The following is a 22,164-nucleotide window of genomic DNA, read 5'->3' on the forward strand; positions in this document are numbered from 1 at the left end:
CCCTCCCTGACTCTACTGAGCCCCTGCTCACCCCTCTGCCTGCACCCTCATTCTCCCTTTCAAATACCCAGTCACCTCTGTACAAATCAAATTGAGTTCAGTTCTCCCTGTTACCTCTTCCCTATTGCAGTGGTGTATTACTGATTAAAATCTGTCCTGACCACTTTAACTAGGGTCTGGCTTTGTGTATACTCTACATTTAACACACATCCAGATAATATCATGCATATGCATATACGCATATACCAACATAACCATGGGACCTCCAGGACCAGTTCAACTGACCCCATCTTATCCACAAAGTAGTTAAGAGTTTTCTTTCAGGAACTGAGATCCCTCGTTCAGTTCAGGCCAGTTGAGACAACCAACCCATCCACAGGGCCTGTGCAAATGCTTGATAAGTGACCTTTTTGACATCGAGCTAAAAGCTCCATCCTCAGATCATGGTAACACTGCCAATTTGTGAACACACATCTGATGAAGAACCATGAAGCTTGACTTTGCTTGCACAGATCATCAATTACTTCACTTCTCCTTACTTCTAATCATCTACCTCCACATGTCAGACCACCCTGCCCTTCATCCCATAAATTGCGCCCCAGCCCTGGCTTGGGGAGACAGATCAGAGACAGACACATTTCCCCTGTCTCCTTGCAGATCAATCACACAAAATAAAGCTACAATTCTTTCCCCAGAAGCTGATGCCAGAATAATTGGCTTTTTTAATGTGCATTGGGCAAGAGAACCCCCATATTGTGCAGTAACATCAATACATATATATACACTTATGTTTTATCTTCTTTCTTTTTTTTTTCTTTGCTGAGGAGGATTCACCCTGAGCTAACATCTGTTGCTAATCTTCTTTTTCTAAGGAAGATTAACCCTGAGCTAACATCTGTGCCAATCTTCCTCTATTTTCTATGTGGGTTGCCACCACAGCCTAGCCACTGATGAGTGGTGTAGGTCCACGCCCAGGAACTGAACCTGGGCCATTGAAGTGGAGTTCTCTGAACTTAACCACTAGGCCATGGGACTGGATCATCTCTAATTGTTTTGAAGATGTTACTAGATATGTAATTGAAGTTTCACTCTGTTCTCTGGATTTCCTTGCTGATCCTTTAGTCCCTCACTTCAGTGTATGTGTTTCTTGCTCCATCTTTCATGCTAGAGGAATTCCTCAAATATCAAGTGGTCCTTGGCTACCCATTCATGTTTGTGTGATGGAGAGAAAACAGCTGAGTAGGATCTCTGTGGGCTTGATTGGGCCTGTGTCTGCCTGGACTCAGTGTTTCTTGAGGGGTCTAGAGTGTTGAACTAAAAGGGCAGTGTTGGTGCATGCTGATCTCTAACAATGTACTTATTCCACACATTCCCACAATGACAGACATCCTCTGAACACTTGGAAATGATGACAACACACACCCACACCCATATATACACTATTTTCAAATGACCAGCAGCATTCGGACTGTAAACTACACCTGATAATGCACACTGATACTCAGAATATACACACAAACACACACATACAGACCACTCACTGTATCAGAGCCCACTGTGACTTGAACTCTCTAAACACACACAGACATCAAGAAAACACACCTTCATATAGATGCCATAATAGCCTTGCACCCTGTGACCTTACAGAATTGCTGAACACACACACACCCATATAACAAGGAACATGGCCATGCACGTGACTTGATCAGGCTTTTTTTCATACCTCAGCATCAACATGGTCACCCCGGGGCAAGAGGGAGGGGCAGAGGGCACAGGCAAAAAATGTAGGAAGCAGTCATTAGTCACTTGCATAAAGCAAATATGATACCTGCAAAGCTGGTTGTGAAATCACATATGACACAAGGGTATGAGGAGCCAAGAGGATCTGAAATGGTACAAAGGAGGTGACTGATACAAACCCATTACAAGTTATTTAAATGTAAGGAACAGTGGTATTTTAAAAGGCAGTGAGGTGAGTGCATCAAAGCTTAGATATAATTCCCAACAATGAATGACATGGAATTCTGGCCAAAGAACAGCCATTATTGCTGTTAAAATTCCTATTTAAATGTTTCTTATAAAATTATACTCATTGAAAAATGACAAATATTCATTGGTTTAAAACATTTAAAACATTTCAGGATAAAATTACTGCAGGTTCCATTTTTATTGAGTAGCTTTCCTTGGGCAGCTATAAAAGCTGGACAAAGCACACAGAACAGCTCTTTGAAGGGTCGGAGAGCATCCTGTGCAGGCAGGACTTGAGGGTCCATAATCTCTGAGATGAGGGAAGCACAAGATTGTGAGCACCAGCTCCATGCGGCTTCTCCTCTAAAGCATTTGCTATTTCAACAGTGAGAGAAGAGAGTCTGAGTAGAAAGAGGAGGAAAAATGAAATGAAATTTGGTTCCAGCAAAGTCCAGTAACTTCTGCTTCCACTCAGATGTGGTAAAGGCAGAGCAACAATTAAACATTGATTTAGGGCTGGCCCTGTGGCTTGGTGGTTAAGTGCGCACGCTCCACTGATGGCAGCCTGGGTTCGGATCCTGGGCGCCCACCGACGCACCTCTTGTCCGGCCATGCTGAGACCACGTCCCACATACAGCAACTAGAAGGATGTTCAGCTATGACATACAACTTTCTACTGGGGCTTTTGGGGGAAAAAAAACATTGATGCAATAAATACTATGTTTGAAAACACCAAAGGGATGTGGAAGCAAACAGGACTAGATGAAATAAAATTTCAAAAAGGGAAGAGCCTTTTTAGGTGAGATTGCCAGACATGCCCTCACCCAGGGGAATTTGCTTAATCTGGACTCTGATAGTCAGACTTGTGTTACCAAAAGACAATGTAAGTATAATCTGTCATAACTGATCTATTTTAGATTTTTAATACCACAAGCTTTGTTTGGCTGTTAATTTTTATTGCCTCCACTAGAAGACTCTGTGAAGGGAAGGACATTGTATCATTTGCCACATGATCTCCAGAACATTCTTCAGTTGGGGCTGTATGACTTCTATAAATATTTGCTAATTGTTGGTTTCATGAATGCTATGGACTAAATGTCTATGTAACCCAATTTCATACGTTAAAATCCTAATCCCCGACGTGATGGTATTTGTAAGTGGGCCCTTTGGGAGATAATTAGATTAGGTGAGGCCGTGAGTGTGAAGCACCCATGATGGGATTAGTGCCCTTATAAGGAGATGGAGGGCCACCGCTCTCTCTGCCAGATGAGGGTAGAGCAAGAAGCTGTCCTTCTGCAAAACAGGAAGAGAGCTCTCACCGAAAACAAATCAGCTGGATCCTAGATCTTGAACATCACAATCTTCAGAACTGTGAGGAACGCATTTTTGTTGTTAAAAGTGCCCAGTCTAAGGACGGCCCAGTGGTGCAGTGGCTAAGTGAGTGTGCTCCACTTCGGCAGCCTGAGGGTGCTCACTGACGCACCACTTGTCAAGCCATGCTGTGGAGGCATCCCATATAAAAAGTAGAGGAAGTTGGGCACAGATGTTAGCCCAGGGCCAATCTTCCTCAGCAAAAATGAGGAGGATTAGCATTGGATCTTAGCTCAGGGCTGATCTTCCTCACAAAAAAAAAAGTGCCCAGTCTAGTGGCCTGCCCCACCGCCTATTGGTTAAGTTCAGTGAGCTCCTCTTCAATAGCCTGGGTTCGGTTCCTGGACACAGACCCACACAACTCATCAGCAGCCATGCTCTGGGGGTGACCCACATACAAAATAGAGGAAGACTGGCATGGATGTTAGCTCATGGTGAATCTTCCTCAGCAAAAAATATAAATAAATAAAGTACCCAGTCTATAGTATTTTTGTTACAGCATCCCATACTGACTAGGACACTGAGTGTGTGAATAAGTTCGTTTAGATTGACGATCCTTCTACATGACGCATTATTGCCAATGATTCCTAAATTGGTGTGAGTCAAATTTACCTTAAGGATCATAAAGATGTTAGGGCCCTTCTCCCTAGTTATGCGCATATTGATACACATGAAAACATGTGGCATCAAGTGCTTTATCGACACCTTAGTCTCACACCTCATCCCATTAGCCTTCAGCGAACCTCAATGTTACAGCCAGTGCTTTGGGCAATAAAGGAAAGTCCCTGGACTGAAGAGGGGCCAGTATCCATCGTGCAGCTCCTGTGCTCTGTCCAGCCAGCTCCAGCGCAGCATCAATTTACAAGGTGGGCTTTCCTCCAGGCAGCTCTGTCTTTCTCCCAGCCTGTTCTCATTTAGGATGATCTCACCAAGAGCAATGAATGGAAATTTGGAGGGAAGAGCTACAGAAGGCATCTCCCAGGGGAAATTCTTTGTGGCTACATGATCTAGAATATGGACACCTGGCTGCTCTAAGGTGTCCTGAAAATAGAACCCTTCCCATGTCTGCAATATCCCTCTATGTCCTCTTTCCCCTCCATCTCTCTGTTCTTGGTGGCAAAATTCCCTTGGCAACAACAATAAAAAACTGAAAGTAGGGAATGGTGCATTTCCAATCTCAGAATTCTCTGAAATTTTACTGCCTATACCCAGTCTCCCAGGACTAACACCCTTTTTACTCTTTTAAGATTAGATTACATTTTAATATCATTTAATCAGAGTTTTCTCTCATCCTTGTTATGTATATACATATTCTAAGACATAATATTGAAAACATTATTTTCGGCCCTACAATTTCCAGATTCATTCACAGTTATTTTCTGATGGATGCATGCATTTGTAATTATGTTTATAACTCCATTAACTATAGAAATTGAGTAAATGATGAGTAGTAATGTACTAATACAGGAAAATGGCCCATATTTATTCAACATAAAGTTTCATGTTTTCATCAAGACAAATACACGAATACTTAATTATTCAGCAAAAACTCTTACTGTGTACATGTAAGCAATTATAAATCTATTGGCGTTGGTTTACCTTGTCGATTATTCCTTGTTTCTGAATTGTGCATTAAGAATTTCCATGAACACTTTAGAATACTGCATCCTTATCCTACCATTTTAAATACTAGATCATTGACAAAAGTACAAATGACTTGTCCAGTTGTGTGCTAGTGGGTCCCTTGTAGGATGTTTACCCGGGTACATTTTCACATTGTCATCGACAAAAGTCCACATTACTTGTTCAGTTGTGTACTACTGGTTCCTTTGTAGGGTGTCTTCCCGGGTACATTTTCCAATGTGAACTCCAGCTGATGGCCTTGTGATACTGACGTAAATACTGGTGCCTCCACAGATCATGGGGCCGATGATGTGTGGTCCTTTATGGAGTCATATATAACCTAATACTTTTCATTCAATTAGTGTAAGGAATGCTATGGAAAGTAGATTGGGGACAATTAATAGAAGAAGATTGATTATGAACATGCTGTTAGGGAGAAAAATTGAACCTCTGGCTATAAAGGTTTACATTTTATGTAATTAATCAGCCACCCTAACAAACCCCATTCATAGGTAGGGCTATATACATATATATATTAGATTAAGATTATATCATCCATTAGTTTGAATGTGCCTTTGTAAAGTATGCCTTGTTTCTCTTGCCCTTTCATACTGGGAGAAATACGGAAGAGAGAGAAACCGACTGGATTACTCTGGTCCTAACTCAGATCACATACGACTTGAATCGTTGAACAAATGAGCCATTAACAGCAGCTACACCACTGGGATTTCCTGATCCAACATCGGTTATACACCTTATTGAGGATATGGACTCTAGAATAGGATTGTGCTATTATCCCGAGGGTAACATCTTCTGTTGATCAATATTTTGGATCAATAAGTGATAAAATATTTTGACTAGCTGGTCTAGATTTTAATCACTCAGAGGTTATTGTCTTCTCTGCGGTCACATCAACCAAAATTGTTAGTCCATTTAAGTTTTGTTATTCCTTGATTTGGCTTACCTTTGTTTTTTTTTGTTTTTAATTAATTGAAGCTCCATAGGGTCTTCTTGTCTTATTTTGTCATTCCCACTGCTTCAGAGAAAGGTCGATTTCACTGATTAAAAGTAAGAGAAAGTAAAATCCTTGAGTGGCCGTTCATACATGTCCTCATTTAGACAACAAATGATGATGTTGCCTTTGCAAGGTCTGGCCACTGCAGCCTTTACACCGTGTCACTGGTCAAGCAGAGCCTGTAACACCAGAAATGCCAGAGGAGATGCTTTTGGTAAACAGGTGGGGGCTGTGTTTGCAGAGTTTCTTTTACTTTTTTAAAGCTTTCCTTGAATGCCTACCTGTGTTAACAATTAATGTACTAAATAATTATTGGGTTGAATTTATTTTATTGTTAACTTTCGGTGATTATCTGTTCTAAGATTATGCAAGGTGAAATAATTCTTATTCCTCATAGTAACAGTACTGCTTCCATGAATTAATAGATTAATGCAGTATTAGATTAGGAGTTAGTTTCTATGATTGAAATTAAGATAAGTATATTGTCGAACCTGAAGTCTTTCTTAATTGGTGGCTCAATTTAGGCTGACTAGGGTATTATTTGTACTCCCTCTCTAAGGAAGGTTGTATCCTGTATGTAAAAGGCTGTACCTCTTGAGGGTTGGGTCTGGAGGAGGCAGGAGGCTGGACAAGTGTGGAGCTGGCTCTGGTCCAGAGGGATGAGCAAGAGACACAGGGCACCTGCTGCCGCACACAGCTACAGCAGACATCACCAATCAGTCACGACAAGCTTGGATACAGAGCCCAGAGAGCCCCCAGTCATCAACAAGGTGCACTCTGAAGCCACTCCCGGGCAGAGCAGGGGACTATGATGAACCCATTTGCCATTCCCGCTCCCCTAAGATGTGCTCCATTCCTCCTTTCCCCACTTACTTCAGCAGCTCTTCACTGTCCTCAGGACTCTGGCTTTCAAGGCCTGCCAGCTGTCTGGCTCCAGCACTTCTCATTCCTTACCATCGCCTCCCCTCTCTGCTCCCAATCTAGTTCCAGGGCAAGTTACCTGTGGCTCCTGAGTGCTGCTCCTGGGCCTGGAAGGCTCTTCCTTCACCTGATCCACCTTGTGCGCTCCTACTTAACATTCCAGACTCGAGTCCAGTGATGCCTCCTCGGGAAGCCCTCCCTGATGCTCCATCTCCGCAGGCCTGCTCTGGGCCACCACTCTGCCTCCTGCCCACGTCCATCACTGCCTGGAACTTTGCTGGGCCTCCTTGTCTGGTCTCCATGTCCAGCCCAGCCCCTCAAGAGGGGAGGAAATGCTTAGGCTTAGGGCAATAGAGCAGATTCTTGGAATGTGGTGACACTGCCCACCCCAGGAAAGGTCATTCTTTGGCTCACTTCCAGCTTGGGCCCAATGCAGCTCAGGGGGAGCTACGACAGGGAGGTTGGCTCTGGGCTCAGCAGGTCACAGGGTTGGCCTGGGGAAAGGGCACAAGGGGCCAAAAAGAGGGGCTTAAGACAGAAATCCAAGTCAACAATACCCTTGCAAAGGGCATCAGGGGCCAAAGGCAGCTGCACAGGCTGCAGGAGGTGCTAGCAAGTTTTTCATCTGCTCAGAGACACCCAGGGCTGGATAGAAGGAACTCAGGAGGCCCATCTGAGGTCGAGGTCACCTCGGGGGCATATAAGTAGAAGCTGATGTTCCCACAGCAAGTGGAATCTGAAGAGGTGACCCTCAGACTCCTGGCAGCTCTAAGTCTCTGAGTTGGAAGTCAGTCTCCTCAGTCACAGCCTCTAGCTGACCCCTCACAGGGCTGTGCCTCTCAAACACAGCTCCCAAGGCGAGTGGAGGCTGAGGGTGAAGGAAATCTCCTACCTGTGAAAACTGCTGTGATCACAGCCTTCCACAAGGGGCCAAGGATGATGAGCAAGAGACAGAGGGACTGACCCACACGACTTCCCCTCAGATGCTGAACATGGTTGTGATTCACAGGGCCAATCAATATCTGTCCTCATCCTCCACTCCTCTCTCCCCAAAAGGAAGTGTCAGTGTTTACTATGACACCCACAGACACATCAAGGGCAGCTGAGAAGTATCATGTGTACATCTGGAGAGAAGGGAAGTGTGAAAACCAGTAATATCTGCATCCATATGTGCAGATACCGACACCTACATACAGCTGTCACATTCCTCCAGCAGCCCCGGAATACTCCGCAATCACGCTGACAGGTTTTGGCACATGGCAGCCAAACCAACTGGTGTTGTCCCCGAATACCACCACAGCTGGGGCCTATCTTGAGATTGGAGGGAGGCAGGGTGCCGTGCCCCATCTCACAAAAGTCTGGCTTGTGTCCAGGAGGGTCTCACAGCCTTTGACCATCATGCACTCCATGGCTATGTTTTCCTGGATGCTCTCTGTCTCGTTTACTTCATTGTGCATTATCCTGTCTGGACAGAAAATAAGCTAGAGACAGGTTGCCCCCACCTCTCAGGGAGAAGGGAATGCCGGGCCTCTGGCCAGACCTAGGAGGAAGGCCTGGCACCCAGGATTCTCAGGTGGAGCCTGTGGTCACGAAGGGAGAGAGAGAATGCATATTGAATGCCTGTTGTGCTGGGCACTCTATGGACATGATCACACATCATCCTTCTGACAGCCTAAGGAGACAGGTGTTCTTATTTCAAAGAGAAGGAAATGGAGAATAATAGCTAGAAAGCAGATCTGATCTAAAAGTCTGAACCACGTGGAACAGAGATGGCAAAACTGGGAGGAGGACAGGAGTACAGGAAACAACCATTCTTCATCACTTTGCCCCCCACACCACTACTGGCCTTATCTCCATCCATAGAACTCCACCCACCCATCCTGCCTCAGAGCCTTTGCACTTACTGTCTCCATCCCTCCCCCAATGCACTTTATACAGTTGCTTCCTTAATGTTGGGGCCCTGGAATGGCTTAGCTTTGGAGCACCTGGCACTCCCACTGGCTCATGGAAAGACTGAGTTCAGTAGGCTCCAGCACATCTGGGGGAGAGCAGGACACACCTTGCCCCCTAATCTGAGAATAAGGACAACTCTCCTATTTGTCCTGACTGCCGCAACACCCCTCCTCTCCAGGTGGAGCCATTTAACTGCTTTTTAAAAAGAGCGTTGGTGGAAAAAGAGGGGTGTGAGTTGCCAAATTTGCTAAGAGACTTGGTTGGTTTTCAGGAGTCTTAGGAAGTTAGTAATTTTGGAGGGAGGAGTGTCTGGAAAAAGTACCCCACCTACTCCAAGAAAAGCACAAAACCTCTTATTTGTCTGCTGATGCCTCAGATTCTACAACCACAAGCAGATCACCAAGAGGGCTGGTTAATATGCTTGGCTTACGAAGTTCTCTAGTAGACCCTGTGCAATTTAACCCTCCCAGCTATAAGAGATCACCCTGGTCGAGCTGGATCGGTGATTAACGACCTCAGCGTGATGAGCAAATTATTGGGCCCCTCTGACCCTCAGTTTCCTCACCTGTAGAAGGTCGAAGTGAATATGGAAGAGAACGCATTTCACGTGCTGACCTCAGGCCCTGCACACGGCAGGTGCTTGAGTAAAGGGCCATGATCACTGTTGCTATTATCACTGGTTGAAAAGGTGTTATTATAAAACTATTATTACCGGTTGTTTTCTGGTTATCAGACTGGGGCATGGAGATGGGGTCTCTTCCTTAGAAGCCGCAGTCCTTCCCTCCCAGCAATGCTCTTCTCAGCAGCCCAGGCCCTAGCCCTCTTAGAGGGAGGCACCTTTCAAGGATATACTAGTTCCCTGGATATGGACTCATTTTTGGAGGTTAGCAAAGGTAAGCAGAACCATTTCTTTTGAAGAGGGTGGGGATTTTGCTGAGGAGGGCTGTATTTGCTGAAAACAAGGGGGCGATTCCAGAGTAACAACACTAGTTTCACTCTCAGACAAGTGCCAGCTGCAGCTGCTCAGGACTACTGCCATCCCCAGCTGGGGTTTGTGCTGAGAGCCACACAGTCCACGCAGCTGGGGAGGATTTCCCAAGGCCACAGGCTCCAGGGGAACTGGAAGTGACGACCTGGGATACAGTGAGCCCAAGAGATGGGGTTCAAGAGAAAAAGCGGGACAAAGGCCAGAGGTAGGAGAAAGCCAGCGCCAGAGGTGGAGTGTTTCTGAGCAAAGCCAGGGAGATTTGGTTATCTGATGGCTTCCTGATGAGCTGGGAGCCTTCCTCAGTCCCCCAAGGAAGGGAGAGATGAGGATGAAAGGGCTGCTGTCAGGGCGACAGGAAAACCCTCTTCTGTGCCACTAGGGCTGGGTTCAGGCCAGGGGCAGGTGATCAAGTGGGACAAAGGACGAGAAGGCTTCAGGAAAGAAGATCAGGATCTTGGGACAAATGTCTTGGCTCCCATGAGCCTTCCCCACCCCTGCCGGCACCAGGACAGGGCATCCCGCAGTGATCAGGAGCCTTGCTGGAGCCCCCCGTCTTCTCCTTGGGGAAGTGTGCAGGATTTGGTTCCTTGGGGCATGAGAGGACTGGGGTCCCCACCCCACAATGCTTTATGTTAGTCTGCAATCACACTCTGATTATATCTGCTCCCTCAATGATCCTCCACTCCAGGGCCTGTGCCCTGCCCTGGTCCAGCCTAGTCCTCCCTCTGCCCAGCTGGGAGCTGTGGTCCTACCGGCTGCCTTTTGCTGGACTCAAGAAGCCATTTAGGGCACTGAGTGGTTAGCAGGTCTGGGGAATGGACCTCACATGCTGCAGACCGACCCTCCTTTGCAGCTTCTGGCAGCCCATCACTGAGTACGAGGCTGCTCATCATCTCTTGGCCTCCTTAAGGTGGAGATCCCAGGGCTCAGCTCTTGGTGCGCATCTCGTTCCTGCCTAAACTCACTTCCCTGGTGATCTCACCAGTCTTGTGACTTTAAATACTATCTCCGAGCTGATGTCTCCTGAATGGCTCTCTCCCTTAAACTCCAGACTCAAACGCCCTCCTCCCTTCTTGTCTTCTCCACCACTGTTGTCTATCTGAAGTTCTACATACCCCCAGTAAATCTCCAATGAAGCAAGGAAGACTTCCCCTCCACACCTGCCCCTCCTGCACCTTTCTCCATCTCGGTTAGCAGCAACGCCAACCCTCTGCTTGCTCAGCCAAAAACTCTGGAATCACCCTTGACTTCCATCTTCTCTCGCCTCACAACTAATGCATCAGAAACTCCTGTTGGTTCCATCTTCAAAACACACTCAGAATCTGAAACTCCTCCTCACCTGCACTGCCACCTCCTGGTGCAGGCCACCGTCAACTGCTGCCTGGGCTATTGTAGCCGCCTCCTCCCTGGCCCCTCTGCTTCAGACCTGGCAGAGGAAGCTTGCCCCTGCACTTTGGTGACTGAAAGAGGGGCAGCAGAGGGGCCTTGACCAGAGGGCTGGGGCCTCAGTCACTAGACAAGTCATGGGCTTCTCCAACCATGACTGCGTGCTGTTGACTGCAACTTTGGGCCCATGAAGTCACATCACTCAGGACCCCCTCTGGGGCTCCTATACCACAGGCTGTGACACTCTGACACTGGAGAACAAAGGAAGTTGGCAGAGTGCCTGCGAGTACCTGGGCAGATCCCCATCCTGGCAGGTGGGCCGACGTGACTGCACCGGGCCCTTCCTTGAACCCCATCTGTGCCAGCGACAGCACACCACCCGCACCATCCCACCAAGTGCCCCCTGGGTTTGAGCTGTGAACTCCTCAGATTGCTCCGGGGACGCTGCTTCCAGGTGGGGCAGGCTTGGGGTCCCAAAACCCTCACCCCTTGGGATCCTAACCGGAACATGAGCTTTTACCATCTGGGGCTCAGCAAATTCCCACTAGGGAGCATCCTCAGCCCTGGCCTGTCCACTGGTGGGGGCACCCGGGAGCCGGGCTCACCCAGACAGCTCCTCCAGTTTAGTCCTGGCGTCGTCCAGGCTGTTGGTTCGATTTGCCCATGAAAAGTGGGCCAGGAGCTAGTGCAGTGTCAGAATGTGCCTGGGAATCTGCAGCAGGGAGAAGAAGGGGGACAGTGCAGAGGCAAGGATGGGGAAGGAGAGAGACAGTGATGAAACAAGTCAGAAAGAGAGCAGCAACATAGAAAGGGACAGAGAGATACAAAGTGGACGGGGAATCGTTCTCTCAGCTCCCAGTACTCCCACCAGCAGTGCTGAGGATGGACACCCACAGCACTTCTGATCTCAGATGCTAACGTGGAGGCTCTTACAGGGTCTTGTCTGGGGTAAGAGCCCAGAGCTTGAGGCTCTAAGCCGGCAGGAAGAAGGGCTTGGAGGTGGGCTCAGGACCAGGATCTCCCCCTCACCTTCCCACACAGCCTGCTCAGCAGAGCTGGACAGGCCTGCAGTCTGCTGGGTCAGGGGCTGGCTCTAACCCCATCACCCAGGCAGCCCAGAGCTGGGTCTGTTAGGGCCTGGGCTCTCCTGGCCATGGCCCCCTGATGCCACCAGGTGTGGCTTCCTCCCAGCTGGGGCCCTCACTGCCATGGTACCCCAGTGTGCTCCCCAGGCATGTGCCCTCAAGGACAGGGCTAGATGGCAGCTGGAACATGGGGTCAATGAGGAATGTCTCCAGCACCCTCTCCTTGCAGTCAGTTTGGCCTCATAGTGCTTCAGCAGCTTGTCAAAGTCACTGTTCTGCTTGTAGTGGTCCAGGATCTGCAGGCTGTACTGGTGGCTGGAGACCAGCTCCTGATAGAAATTGACCATGGGCAGCAGGATGTCCAACAGGTCTGCTCGGCAAGATGCCCCACAAGACCTTGGTCACCCAGCCCCACCCATGGAGGTCAGGGCCAGGCTCAGACCTCCCACTCAGAGACACCCTTGCCTTTGGGGATGACTCTGGCACCACTGCCTTATCCAGGGCCAGATAGGTGGCCCCGGGCATCGGGATTGCATCAGAGTCACAGATCATTAGAGATGTGGCCCCGTCTAGTCTGACACCTGTGTATTGGAAGGTCAGAGAGGGCTGTCATGGGTGATGTGGTGTGCCCTGCCACCTGAAGTGTCTGAAGGGCCACCCAGCTCCGGGGCTTTGGGCGGATCAGCTGAGGCCTCTGTGGTAACTGAATTGCAGCTCCACATCCCCCTTGTCCCTGGATCCCCCAAGTAGCCTCCCTCCCATAGTGCCCTACCAGTGACAGAAGTGACCCATCCCAGGTCATAAGCTGAGTCAGTAGCTGGCCTGGAACCAGGTCTCCTGAGTCCTCCATTCCAGGGCTTCCCCCACATGACATGCCCTCCCGAGTCACATCCCTTCAGCTGTCTGTCTCTTTATCCATGTGTCCCTGTCCTTCCATGCCTCCTCACGTTCAGCAAGGTGGGTCTGCTGCTGCCCACTCTGTCCCAACCTCCTGGATACACAATACCTTGCCTTCCAGTGCCCAAAAGCCCAATCAATCTCCCCAAACCTGCCCTTCAATACTTGATTGGCACGGATGGGCCCACTGAAAGCTCTGCTTATAAACTCCATCAAAAAAGAAAGACATGCCTCCTTTACAATGAACTAAGTGGGAGCTCTTACACAGGGCATTCCACTACCCAAGGTATGGCACCTTCAACCACGCAACAACAGGAAGTGCAGACCTCGTCTTTCTAGGGCCTTTTCTCATTGTCACCTTGGGGAAAAGCGGGGCTTTCTGAATTAGGGAAGTGAACAACAAAAGAGTCACACTCAGTGTGGGAGAGTCGCAATGCAGGCGTCCTGTTGTGCATTCCTCAGGGCTGTCAGGGCTGTGAAGCCATCACGGAGAGCAGTGACGCAGGGTGGATGGAATGGGAGCCTTGATTGTGCTTCTACCTTTTGTTTCAGTCATTCTACTTTTGGAAACCTGTCCCAAGGAGATGCTCTCTCATATGAAACTTTCAGATGCAGAGATGAGTGTTTCTAGTAAAAGAAATGGCAACAACATTAAGAGCCAATGATGGGAGATGGCTGCATGGATGATGGCACGCACAGGTACTGGAGCATCATACAGCAATGAAAAAGCATACTTTCAGCATGAGAAAACACTTGTGATATAATGTTAAGTAAAAAAAAAACACATCAAGATTCAAATTCAATATTCATATGTGTGACATTATGTAAATCAAATGGGGGAAAAAACCGCAAGATCTGTGCATAGAAAAGAATTTGAAGAAAGCACACCAAAGTGTTTACAGTGGTTATCTTTGGGAAGCAGAACTACGGTTGATATAGCTTTCATCATTTTATGCTTCTCTAGATTGTCAAATTTTCCTAAATGGGTTCATATATATTATTTTTAAAAGGGAAAAGTAGATAAGAAACTAAAATATATCACTTCGTCCTAAAAAAACAGCTTTTGCCAATTGTCTTTCCTCTTCTGCTCCCTCTGAGGGATTCTGCAGGTTTTTAAGGGGCCACTGTTACTCTCTGGGAGGATGGAGCTGCCGCCAGCCTGGGGGAGTGGGCCCTGGAGAGGGACTTCTCAGGTGAAGGCGGGGGCAGGACCGGCTGGGGACCTCTGCCAGGGCTGCCTGCTCACCCAGGCCCCAGTGGGCCAGCTGGAGATGCAGGCCTTCGGGCCTTGGTAAAGATCTGGTGCAAACCCACAATGGCCTCACTGACAGAGGAGCCACAGGGTAAGCTCCAGCCACGGAGTTCCTGCCCCTCCAAGGCCCCGCCCAAGTCTAGCAGAGCTGAGGGGCCCAGGAAGAGGGCAGGGGCTGCCACCACCCATGGGACTCTAGCAGCAAACGCCTTTCTCAAGTGACACCTTATGTGAAAACCCCATAAGCGGCATGGACTATGTAACTTGTGGGGCCCCGTGCAGAGCAAATACGCAGGTCCCTTGTTAAAAAATGACAAAATATCAAGATGGTGACAACAGAGCACTAAACCAAACACAGGTTTTTCTAAACATGGGTCACACACCCCAGAAGCTGGCAGAGGACGGGAGCTGCTCTCGCTGCCAGCCTTCCTTGCACCCTCAGTCCCACCTGCTGGTGTGACCCTGAGGGATCTTAGAGGAACTCAGGGCTCTGGAGAACTCAGAGGAAATGCCACTGATGATGTGAAAAGAGCTAGGGCTCGAGACCCACACAGAGCAGGCTCAAATCCACCTTATGCTGCTTTTCAGCTGTGTGAACTCCAGCAAGATGCCTAACATCTCTGAACCTCAGGTCTTTCCTGTAAAATATGAAGGTGAAATGAGGTTACCCCTGAAAGTAATGGGACAATTTGAGGGCCTGGTGCAGAGGAGGAGCTCAGTAAATGCTAGCTCTCCACCGCCCCCTTTTGGGGGAAAACTTAGAAAAGCAAGAACACCCAGATTCTCCCAAACACCTGCTCTGTCACCACCTAAAGAGCCCTGGGCAACATGCCTTCTCATTGTCAGCTTAGCAACAGGCTGGTTAATGGGCCTCTGAGCACCCCTGGCAGCCACATTTTCCATGACACTCCTCCCAGCACACTGTTCCCAGCCCATGCTCCACAGCCAGCCAGCTCCAGAACACAGCCCGGGTCTCCTCTCCCAGGATGAGCTATAAGGATGCCAGAGAGACTTCTGCTACATCCCGCAGCCTTCTCCCCTCCCAACTGTTCCTCCTCTGCCCCTGCTCATCACCCCCGTCTCCTACCACGCTGGAGAACTGGTGGCCTCCCTAAGGTACCTGGGGTTTGAGCTGAACGACAGAGGGGAAGCCAAAGGGACTTTGTCTTGCACTCCATTTGTGGACAGGAAAACTGAGGCCCAGAGTAGAGTCAGGGAAACCCCAGCCTAGGAGGCTGTCCCCCTCTCCCTGCAGTGGTCTCAGTCTTTCTCTGCCACATCAGATGTCCCTCCCTGGTCCCATTCTCCACGTGTGCTCTCTGCTCCCTTCCTCTGTGATGACCCAGCAATTTGGCTGTTGGAGGTCTCTGGTGTTGTCCTCCTGGGGGAGCTGTCACAAGGGGCTGTCCCCTCGCCCAGCAGTTTGTGCCCTAAGGGCAAACCCCCACCCTGGGGTCTCACTCTTTCAGTACAATAAGAGCAGAGGGTGGAAGGTACTCAGTGGGGGCAGAGACACCCCTGAGCTGTGGGGCACACATCCAAAGATAGTAGCTCAGCAAATCGCAAACATGCCACAGATCCAGCTCTGCTCCCTTTTCAGGGCACGTGGCTTTGTCCCCTCAAGTCCACTTGCTGAACCCCAAAATGAATGGGCTCTGACAATTGAGTGATTGAAGCACTGTGCAAGCAAAATGCTCTCCACTTCCGGGTTGCTAAAACTACCCCGGCCTGTGCTTGAAGAGCAGCTAAAAATATCTAATGGAGAAATACTCAGGGCCGATGCAGGCTTTTCTATCTTTTCGATTCTCTGAGAACCTTGGCACATGAAATAATGGCTGTTCTTGGATCTGAACTCTAAAGAGCTAAGCGACTCACACACGGGCTCGTGGAGAGCTCAGAGACACGTGGATGCCCAGTCTGCACCCTCACTGTCCTGATGTCATCACCCCCATGCCAGTCTGCTCTCTTTGCCATTTCTGGGATTTGCACATGGTATCCTTTTATCTGTAGGACAGTGAGGGGTGTGTGTGTGTAACAGTAGTCTGTATGTAAAACTGATGGCGTTCTTCTCAGAAACATCTACAGGACATCTAGTCCTCAGGGACCAGAGCAAAAACCAGATGAAGTCAGGTCAGGTGTTCTGCTCCCTGCACAGGCAACACCAGCAGTCTGGGAGTGTGATTTAAGGATCGGGCTGGGTGGGCAAAGCTCTGGAGAGCTGTGAGCCTGGGGACCCTGCAGAAGCCTTGGGCCATGGCCCACCCCTGTTACAAGCCAGTGGCAGGATGGTGGCAGGAGCCCCAGCCCTGCTGAGCTCGCAGAAGCTGCCTTTCCCTTATCCTGCAGGTCCCTTGTGGGGATGCGTTTGCTTTGGATGTGGGTTGGCTTGGCTGACATCCAAGGCCTGCTCAGTTGACCCTTGTCAACGATGGCCATGGAGAGTTGGGACTGTGGCTTATTAGCTCAACTTGCTGGCTAGAGTCCAGCTCTGGCTGCCCAACCTGGCTCAATGCCTGGCGTCTCAGCTGAGCCCTGCCCACTTGCCACCCCACAGTCTGACCTTGGCACATCAGAGGCAAACCGTCGTTTGACATACCCCTTACCAGCACTGCTCATTGCCTCCAGCCACACACCAGTCCACTCTCTGGAGACAGTGTCTTTAATCCAGAATTCATTTAGTCAGTGCAGTCATTAATGGAGGAATTAGTCCAGGGTTTTTCCTTGTTTGTTAGCAGTCAAGGTTTTGTTAAAGATCTCTGTACTTCTTGCTTTTCAAACAGCTGCCACAGAACTCAGTTCTCTCTCCTTCATTCTTGATTCCCTCTGGTCTCTTCCAAGCCTAAGAGAGGCCCATCTCTGTCTCCCTTTGTGCCAATCCTGTCAGCATGTCCTGATGGTGTCTCTGTGGTGGGCACCATGCTGGGTACGGGTGAGACACAGCCAGAGGTGGATAAGTCAGATCCCTTCCCTGGAAGAGCTTCCAGCCTAGGAAGGGGGTCAGATACCCACAGAGGTAACTTATACTCCAACAAAGTGATGCCAGAACAGAGGTGTATGTCTACTGCAGTGGTAGAGTCACACCATGGAAGCCACAAGCACTACCCAGAGGTTTTGCAGGACAAAAGAGGAGCCCAATTGGGCTGGGCCCGTGGTGTAGCGGTTAAGTGCACATGCTCCACTGTTGGCGGCCTGGGTTCGGATCCCGAGCCTGCACCGATGCACCGCTTGTCAGGCCATGCTGTGGTAGCTTCCCATACAAAAGTGGAGGAAAATGGGCACAGGTATTAGCCCAGGGCCAGTCTTCCTCAACAAAAAGAGGAGGATCAGCATGGATGTTAGCTCAGGGCTGATCTTCCTCACACACACAAAAAAAGGAGCCCAACAGGTGTGCTATAGGATAGAAGGAATTGGAGCAGAGGGGATGGTGTGAACAAAGATGCAGAGTATGACAGGGTATTGAGTGCAGGGCAGCAAGGGTGGGGATGGCAGAAGGACCCTGGGAAACAGGACTCAAGGCACAGAGAGGGCCCTGCAGAGGGGCTGCCTGTGGAGGGGTCAAGGCGGCCCTCTCCATGTCAAAGTTAGTTTGCAAACCTGATTCCAAGGCTACAGATTTACCTTAAACCCTGAACTAAAGATCTCTGCAGTTTCTTGCAGAGTCAGCCTTCCAGGATTCTGAGTGCTCCAAAGCCAGTAAAATACCACGACCATCTCTAAACTACTACCCTGCGCATTAGGGCTGCCTGAGCCATCCCAACTTACTTCCAATCATAAATGGGAGAAAAATAGCTATTAAAACAATGAAATGGTAGCAAACTGAGGATTCTAGAGGAGGGGAGGATTCTTCTCAGAGGAGGATGCTCCCTTTGTTTTAGATGGTCCTTGGAGCTTTTTGGTTACAAAAAATGAAGCACAAGAGGGTTGTTTAGATGGGAGAGAAGAGACAGAGACAGAGATGGATAGTTTTGATTAATAAATTTTGTGCAGACTTTTGTTTGGCAGTGATTTCCCGTTACATCTAGGGAGAGATGGCTGCGGGTGAGGGTCGTAGGGGTGGAAAGTACAGAGGAAGTAGAAACAGGGCCAGTGTCTTCGATGTGTGACCTGTTCACAGCCCACTTAGAAGGGCCTAATGCCTGGTTTAAAGCTCTGTTGTTGCTGCGTTGAAATTCTTAAGAGCCCTGCATTTTCATTTTGCACTGGGCCCAGCAAAGTATTTAGCTGCTCCTGAAAAAAGTGTAGACAAGTGTATATTGGTAAAGGATTAACAACCAGCTCTCTGAAAGATAAACTCTGACTGGTAGCACTGGCCGATTTCCATGATGTAAACATTCCTACCTTGGCCCATTTTAAGCTACCAAAGGGTAAATATCAAGCTTGCAAGATTCTTGAAAATTTCACAACCAACTTGCAAATTGGTATGAGCCAGCTCCAGCCCATCACTGGAGGCAGTGCGAGTTTCTTGGCAAATAAGGGATTATGAACACCCCCACCACCAACAAAATGGCAGTTGGGAGCATGTGGAGAGAGGCCAGTGTGAGGAGAGGAGGTCAGCAAGTAATCCCTGTAGCAGGAAAGGCTGAGTGACAGGACGGCAAAGATGTCTTCTCTTCATCTTTTAGTTGTTTTCTCTTTCAGTACTGGAAACCCCCTTTACTGTATCTAAGCCTTGCCGAAAGTCTGGTCCATACTTGGCCAGTGTGGGGCTTGAGGACCGAAGCAGTATCCAGTCGGGTGTCATTAGGGCTTTTCTGGATACTCTGGTTCTCCTCCTGGGACTGGGCAGGACTGTACTGCCCAGGACCCTGAAGTCGCGTGTGGTCATGTGACTCGCTTTGTCCAATGAAATGTGAGCAGAGCTTCCAGGCACCATTTGCCAGGTTGCTTCCCCTGCCATGGGACTGGTGAATTTCCTGATGGTGGGAGCTCCATCAGCCTGTGTCACTGACTCTGGGTGAGAATGTTGTGGAGCAGAACCCACAATGGACACACAGTGTGATAGAGAAAGCAGTCTTTGTTGTTTTAAGCCACTGAGACTTGGGGGATATTTGTAATTGCAGCAGAATCTAGCTCCACCTGACGGACACATGGACTGACCATACGGGTGTAAGGAGCAGTCAAGACTGAGTGAAGACAGCCACTGTGGGAAGTGATACAAGAAGTCAGGAGAGCAGAATTGGAAGCCATACGTGGCCAGGAAAATGGAAGACGCTGAAAATCCTCAGGAATATGTGGGATAGAGCTTGAGGAATTTTTCTGGCTATCAGGTGGACCATGAGAGCTTGAGGCCATGCAGGTGACACAATGGTTCCTGAATATGCACCTTTTATCTGGCCCGTCTCCCCAACAAGGAAGGAATAAGTTGTGGGGAAGGCACAGGCCAAGCATCTACAGCCAGGAGACCCAAGGTTAAGCCTGGATTCCAGTGCTGGAAGTGACCTTGGAGTGACCATGGATAAGTCCCTTCCTCTTCTGTGGACCTCAGAGTTCTCAGATCCCTACCAGCTCTGACATTCTAAGACCCTCTGTCTTTGTCACAGGCTTCACTTATCACTTACTTGGCTCCTCAGCACCTCCTGCCTACCTGATGGCCTACTTCCTGGGAAATGAGCTCTGTTTCACATCCCTGGAGACCCTCCAGAGCACAGAGGTGCGCTCTGCCCTGCAGGATGTGTATGTGTGAGAGAGTGAGGGAGATTAAGATAGAGAGAGAAAGAGAGAGAGGGAGAGAGACTACAGCCAGAAAGCTTTACCAAGCTGATCTTTCAAAGTCTTCTTTAAAAAAATCATTTGCCCTGGAGAGTAATGTACTCAGTTGGAAACGTTGTTCCAAATTCCCACCAAAAAAGCCTCTGTTGTCACACTCACACACACACACACACACACACACAATTTCACTCAAGCCTGACCAGTTTTGTGCTCCCCAGCACCAGGGAGGGCCCTACCCTTAGTACCTACGCCTTCTCTGGCCTATCAACCCCGAAACCTTTCAAGACCATATGCGACATGAACTCATACCCTCTTTGGACATAAAATGACTCACTTTCTACCTGGGTTAATACTGCAAGGTCTATTACAGTGCCAATCACACTCTACCACAATCAGACCTTAAGGGTAGAAACTTCCATCTCTTTACTGCCTACCACAGATCCTGATGTCCATTCATTCATCAAGCCCTTACAGAGTACCTACTATGTGCGAGGCAGAAGGGACACAGTGATAAACGACACCTCAGCCTTCAAGGAGGTCCCACCAGGCTGGATGGGGGACAGAGACTCAAGGAGCTGGCTCTGATGTGGCATGCTGAGGGTGGGAATGCCGCGGGAGCAGAGGGCACAGAGCACATTCTGGGACGAGAGTCCCCAGGAGGAGGCATTTGAGCTTGGTAGGATTCCACGAGGCAGGGAAGCATGGTAGTGGCAGGGGTACTCCAAACAGAAGACCCAGCATGTGTGAAGGACAAGGGGTGCACAGCTCATAACCATGAAGCACTGGCTGGAGCCCTGAGTGATTGGGGAAGAGGATGAGGCAGTGGTCAGCTGATCTTAGGCAGTTAGTGAATGAGTGAGTGAATAAGACCCTTGATCATGAAGCCACTAACCTTGTTTTGGTCCCTAGACCTATTCCCTGGCCCCTAGCAAAGGACTCAGCTTTGTTTCAGGGATATATGTAGGGCTAGAATAGATCTCAGAATGAACCAGATGGTTTAGACATGGGACAAGCCCCCAACCCAGGAGCCATGTGAGAAGAGGCTATGAGTAGAGTGGGAAGACTGGCAAGTAGACACACATACCTGGGTTCTAGTCCTGACTCTGCCACCTCCCAGCTGTGTGAGTTTGGGCAGATGACTTTTGAGTTCTCTGAGCCTGCTTCCTCATTCGATGCTATGAGGATGGTTAAGAGGACTGACTAAGGAAAATTGTCTGACAACGCCTGGTTCAGGATAGAGGAGGTGTGTGGAATCTGAAACTTTCGTTCAACCTGAAGTTCAAAGTTGATGTGACCATTAATTCACAACTTGGCAGCGGCACCATAAGTTAGCATTGGCAACTTCAGATCTTTGAACATTCCAGGCAGAGCTGGCTTCAAGGGCGTGTGATGAGGTTCTATGCTCAGAAGGCCCCATGCTTTGGGCTTCAAGTTATGCAGTTGCAACCTTGAAGTTCTTAACCATTTCTCTTTGAATTTGTGTTTCACGGAGTAACATCTGATGGAACAATGGAGCACACCCCAGGGGAGTGGAGCCTCAGCCCTCATGTGTTCCTGCCTCCTGCTGCCTCCCTGGGATGCTTTCTCAGCTGCTCTCTCCCCACATGCTGGCACCCCAGAACCCATGACCTCCTCTACCCTCTGTCTGGGAGCAAATGGGTTGAGTCAGCCAGGAAGACTCACATCCCACCATGAGTCTCCCTCCATCCTCTTCAGGGTCTTCAGGGTAGGTGCAGAAATGGTGGGTGCAGTGCACACCCTATGTTGTCTCAGGGCATGGTGAGGAGACTGCCTGGGCACTTGGAGGGTGACTCAACACGGGCATCTTGCCCATCCCTCATCAAGGTACCAAGTGTATCATGGCACAGAGGTTAGAGGAGGTTGGAAGTTGAAATTGGGGAGTTGCCTGTCTGCCATGGGTGGGTTGGTGGTCTATGGGAAGTTGAGGTCGACTTCCCTGACTCCACCCAGGGTCTTGCATTTTTCCCTTGTTTCA

This window comes from Diceros bicornis, chromosome X, assembly GCF_020826845.1.
Source record: "Diceros bicornis minor isolate mBicDic1 chromosome X, mDicBic1.mat.cur, whole genome shotgun sequence".
Taxonomy (NCBI): domain Eukaryota; kingdom Metazoa; phylum Chordata; class Mammalia; order Perissodactyla; family Rhinocerotidae; genus Diceros; species Diceros bicornis.